Raw genomic sequence first — 5,000 nt, forward strand, 5'->3', positions numbered from 1 at the left:
TCAAACTTTCTTGTTTTTGTCAAAAGTCTAGCAGCCGCATTTTGTACCATCTGTAATCTTTTAATGCTAGACATAGGGAGGCCCGAAAATAAAACGTTACAGTAATCGAGACGAGACGTAACGAACGCATGGATAATGATCTCAGCATCGCTAGTGGACAAAATGGGACGAATTTTAGCGATATTACGGAGATGAAAGAAGGCCGTTTTAGTAACACTCTTAATGTGTGACTCAAACGAGAGAGTTGGGTCGAAGATAATACCCAGATTCTTTACCGAGTCGCCTTGTTTAATTGTTTGGTTGTCAAATGTTAAGGTGGTATTTTTAAATAGATGTCGGTGTTGAGCAGGACCGATAATCAGCATTTCCGTTTTCTTAGCGTTGAGTTGCAAAAAGTTAGCGGACATCCATTGTTTAATTTCATTAAGACACGCCTCCAGCTGACTACAATCCGGCGTGTTGGTCAGCTTTAGGGGCATGTAGAGTTGAGTGTCATCAGCATAACAGTGAAAGCTAACACCGTATTTGCATATGATGTCACCTAGCGGCAGCATGTAAATACCAAAGAGTGCAGGGCCAAGAACCGAACCCTGGGGAACTCCACACGTTACCTTAACATAGTCCGAGGTCACATTGTTATGGGAGACACACTGCATCCTGTCAGTAAGATAAGAGTTCAACCAAGACAAGGCTAAGTCTGACATACCAATACGTGTTTTGATACGCTCTAATAAAATATTATGATCAACAGTATCGAAAGCGGCGCTAAGATCAAGAAGCAGCAACATAGATGAAGCATCAGAATCCATCGTTAGCAATAGATCATTAGTCATTTTTGCGAGGGCTGTCTCCGTAGAGTGATTTGCCCTGAAACCGGATTGAAAAGGTTCACAGAGATTGTTAGTCACTAAGTGTTCATTTAGCTGCTGTGCTACAATTTTTTCGAGGATTTTCGAGATAAACGGAAGGTGGGACACCGGCCGGTAGTTTACCAGGAGATCAGGATCGAGGTTAGGTCTTTTGAGTAGAGGATGAATAACCGCTTTTTTGAATGCTAGGGGAACAGTGCCAGAGGAAAGTGATAAGTTTATAATATTTAACACTGATGGACCTAATAATACAAAAAGCTCCTTGATAAGTTTCCCAGGAATTGGGTCAAGTAAACATGTTGTTTGTTTTGTCCCATTTACACATTTTGACAATTCCTCCAATGTTATTTCATCAAAGAGAGAGAAACTATTTTGGAGGGCGGTATCCGTCGTATATACGGTCGTATTTGTGTTAATAGAACCCAGTTGTAGCTGGGATGCATTGTCTTTAATCTCTTTTCTAATGACTTCAATTTTCTTATTAAAGAAATTCATAAAGTCATCTGCTGAGTGGGTGGAGCTACTGGGAGGAGTCCCTTGTTGGGTTAGCGATGCTACTGTACTAAACAGAAATTTAGGATCATTTTTGTTGAGGTGGGTGAGATTTGAGTAATATTTAGCTTTAGCTGAGGTAAGCATGCGTTTATAAGTTATTAAACTATCACACCATGCTTGATGGAAAACCTCAAGTTTAGTCGCACGCCATTTGCGTTCCAGCTTTCTACATGATAATTTCTGGGCTTTAGTTTCTTCTGTAAACCATGGGGTATGCCTTTTAGGGGCCCTTTTTAGCTTTAGCGGTGCTACACTATCAATGGTGTCGCGCAGGGCGTCATTAAAGTTGTTAGTGAGGTTATCACTAGAGCCCACATAATTTGGGAATGGTGCCATTACCGAAGGCAGTAGGTCCGTAAGAGTCGTCGTTGTGGCAGCATTAATGTTGCGGCTGCTATAGTAGTTATTATTATTATTATTAGTTTGTTGACAATGAGTCAGAACTTCGAATTTTATAAGGTAATGATCGGACATTACTTTAGTGTACGGGAGTATCGTAACTTTAGAGGTGGTGACACCCCTGACAAGCACTAGATCTATCGTATTACCGTTGTGATGCGTGGGTTCATTTATTATTTGTGTAAGACCACAGCTATCAATTATAGTCTGGAGCGCCACGCATGGAGGGTCCGATGGGGTATTCATATGGATATTAAAGTCCCCCATTATGATTATATTGTCGGCGTGCGTCACTAGATCAGCAACAAACTCTGAGAATTCACTGATGAAGTCCGAATAGGGCCCAAGGGGGCAGTAGATAACAGCCAGGTGGAGAGGCAGCGGTGTGACAAACCTCAAAGTGAGCACCTCAAACGAGTTATATTTATTATTTAGGTTAGGTGTAAGATTATAGTTTTCATTGTATATTAGTGCGACACCCCCTCCCCTTTTAAGAGGTCGGGCAACATGTGTATTGGTATAGCCAGGAGGAGATGCTTCATTTAGCGCAAAAAAATCGTCTGGTTTGAGCCAGGTCTCGGCGAGACCAACGACGTCAAGTTTGTTGTCTCTAATGACTTCATTAACTAATAGCGTTTTGGAAGATGATGATCTTATGTTTAAAAAGCCCATATTATAGGTAGTGGGCTGTTTTGAGGATTGTTTGTTGAAATTATCCGAAGTAGCAATATTAATAATGTTGCGTTTATTATGCGTATTGCACTTTAAATAGTTTCGACCATATCTAGGAATTGATACGACGGGGATATTCAGATTGTTTGCTTGATGTTGCGATAAACTGAACGCATCATAGTTAGCTACCTCAGTACAATGTATGTCTGCCTCTGACATGGTCACAAAAGAAAAAACATTATGTGAGTTGTGTTTTATTCTAAGAGAATTGCTATGTGTGCAGGGATTATCCAGCCTGACGCCGGCTAGTTCTAGTTTAAATGGCTTCTTACCCGGAGACTCCACGCTTCTTTGGTTAGCTTTTCTCTTTGTTGTTAGCCCAGCTCGGCATCCCCGCTTCTGCTTCCGCTCGCACCGCCTATGTCGTCTCCATTGGCGGTCACCGCTAGCACTTGACTCCGCTGCTACAAAGGCCGCTCGATGTAGCCCACGAAGTATTCCCATGCTAGCGAGGAGGTCCACCGTACATGCATCTTTCAGTCTATAACGACCCGATCCATCCACATCTAGAATTGTCTGTCGGTCATATGTGATCACAGAGTGTTCACGCTTTGAGCCAGCCATGAAATTGACAGAAATGACGGGTGTTTTTTGCCAAATCGCTCTACACTCCCAAGAGCGTTAGCAGAGCCGCTGCATTCCCATGCGCCGCCATTTTGTCAAAGTCTATTCTTGTTCTTAGAAATGAAGGCTATTCCACAAAATTGTTTGGGTGACCCCAAACTTTTGAACGGTAGTGTATATATACACGTATATATATATACATACATACATATATATACGTATATATATATATATATATATATATATATATATATATATATATATATATATATATATATATATATATATACGTATATATATATATACATACATACATATATATACGTATATATATATATTTTTTCAATTGCCAATTAGAAAGGTGTTGAATGGAGCATTTGTCACAGAAAATAAACACGAACAAGCCCAACACACACAAGCAGTTTTGCTAATCTTGTCTGGTGAAGTGTAGGCCCAAAAAATTTACTGTATTTTCCGGACCATAGGGCGCACCGGATTATAAGGCGCACTGCCGATGAATGGTCTATTTTTGATCTTTTTTTATATGTTAGGCGCACCGGATTATAGGGCGCATTAAAGGAGTCATAATACTATTATTTTTTCTAAATGTAAAACACTTCGTTGTGGTCTACATCAGTGTTTTTCAACCACTGTGCCGCGGCACACTAGTGTGCTGTGAAATACAGTCTAGTGTGCCGTGGGAGATTATCTAAATTCACCTATTTGGGTTAAAAATATTTTTTGCAAACCAGTAATTATAGTCTGCAAATGATGTGTTGTTGTTGAGTGTCGGTGCTGTCTAGAGCTCGGCAGAGTAACCGTGTAATACTCTTCCATATCAGTAGGTGGCAGCCGGTAGCTAATTGCTTTGTAGATGTCGGAAACAGCGGGAGGCAGTGTGCAGGTAAAGAGGTGTCTAATGCTTAAACCAAAAATAAACAAAAGGTGAGTGCCCCTAAGAAAAGGCATTGAAGCTTAGGGAAGGCTATGCAGAATGAAACTAAGACTGAACTGGCTACAAAGTAAACAAAAACAGAATGCTGGACGACAGCAAAGACTTACTGTGGAGCAAAGACGGCGTCCACAGTGTACAAATTGAACATGACATGACAATCAACAATGTCTCCACAAAGAAGGATAAAAACTACTGAAATATTCTTGATTGCTAAAACAAAGTAGTTGTGGGAAATATCGCTTAAAGGAAGACCTGAAACTGCTACAGGAAAATACAAAAAAAATAGGAGCGCAAGACAAGAACTAAAACACTACACACAGGAAAACAGTAAAAAACTCCAAATAAGTCAGGGAGTGATGTGACAGGTGGTAACAGTACACCTACTTTGAGACAAGAGCTATATTGATGCATGGTTGGTTATGGTTTAAAGTCATATCCAAAAATTGCGACAATGACTTTACTGTCAACTGAGTTTTGTTTTTTGGTGATTTCTGCTGGCATTGTGCCTCCGGATTTTTTCAACGCAAAAAATGTGCCTTGGCTCAAAAAAGGTTGAAAAACACTGGTCTACACAACATGTGATGGTGGTTCTTTGGTCAAAATGTTGCGGAAAATTATGTTTTACAGATCATCTTGAAGCCGCTTTCTGACAGTCGCTTCAGGATGCGCCGTTTTGTGGGCGGTCTTATTTACGTGGCTCATCTTCGACAGCGTCTTCTCCCCGTCATCTTTGTTGTGGCGGTGTGGCGTGCAAGGACGGGAGTGGAAGAAGTGTCAAAAGATGGAGCTAACTGTTTTAATGACATTCAGACTTTACTTCAATCAATAACAGCGTCTCCTCATCCTGTTACGCTGTCGTGACATCATGATGCCGGAGGTTGTCTTTTCAGGATGCAGAGGGATGTCAGGAAGCGGCTTGCAGGTGA

The sequence above is a fragment of the Entelurus aequoreus genome, linkage group LG24 (assembly GCF_033978785.1).
Source record: "Entelurus aequoreus isolate RoL-2023_Sb linkage group LG24, RoL_Eaeq_v1.1, whole genome shotgun sequence".
Taxonomy (NCBI): Eukaryota; Metazoa; Chordata; class Actinopteri; order Syngnathiformes; family Syngnathidae; genus Entelurus; species Entelurus aequoreus.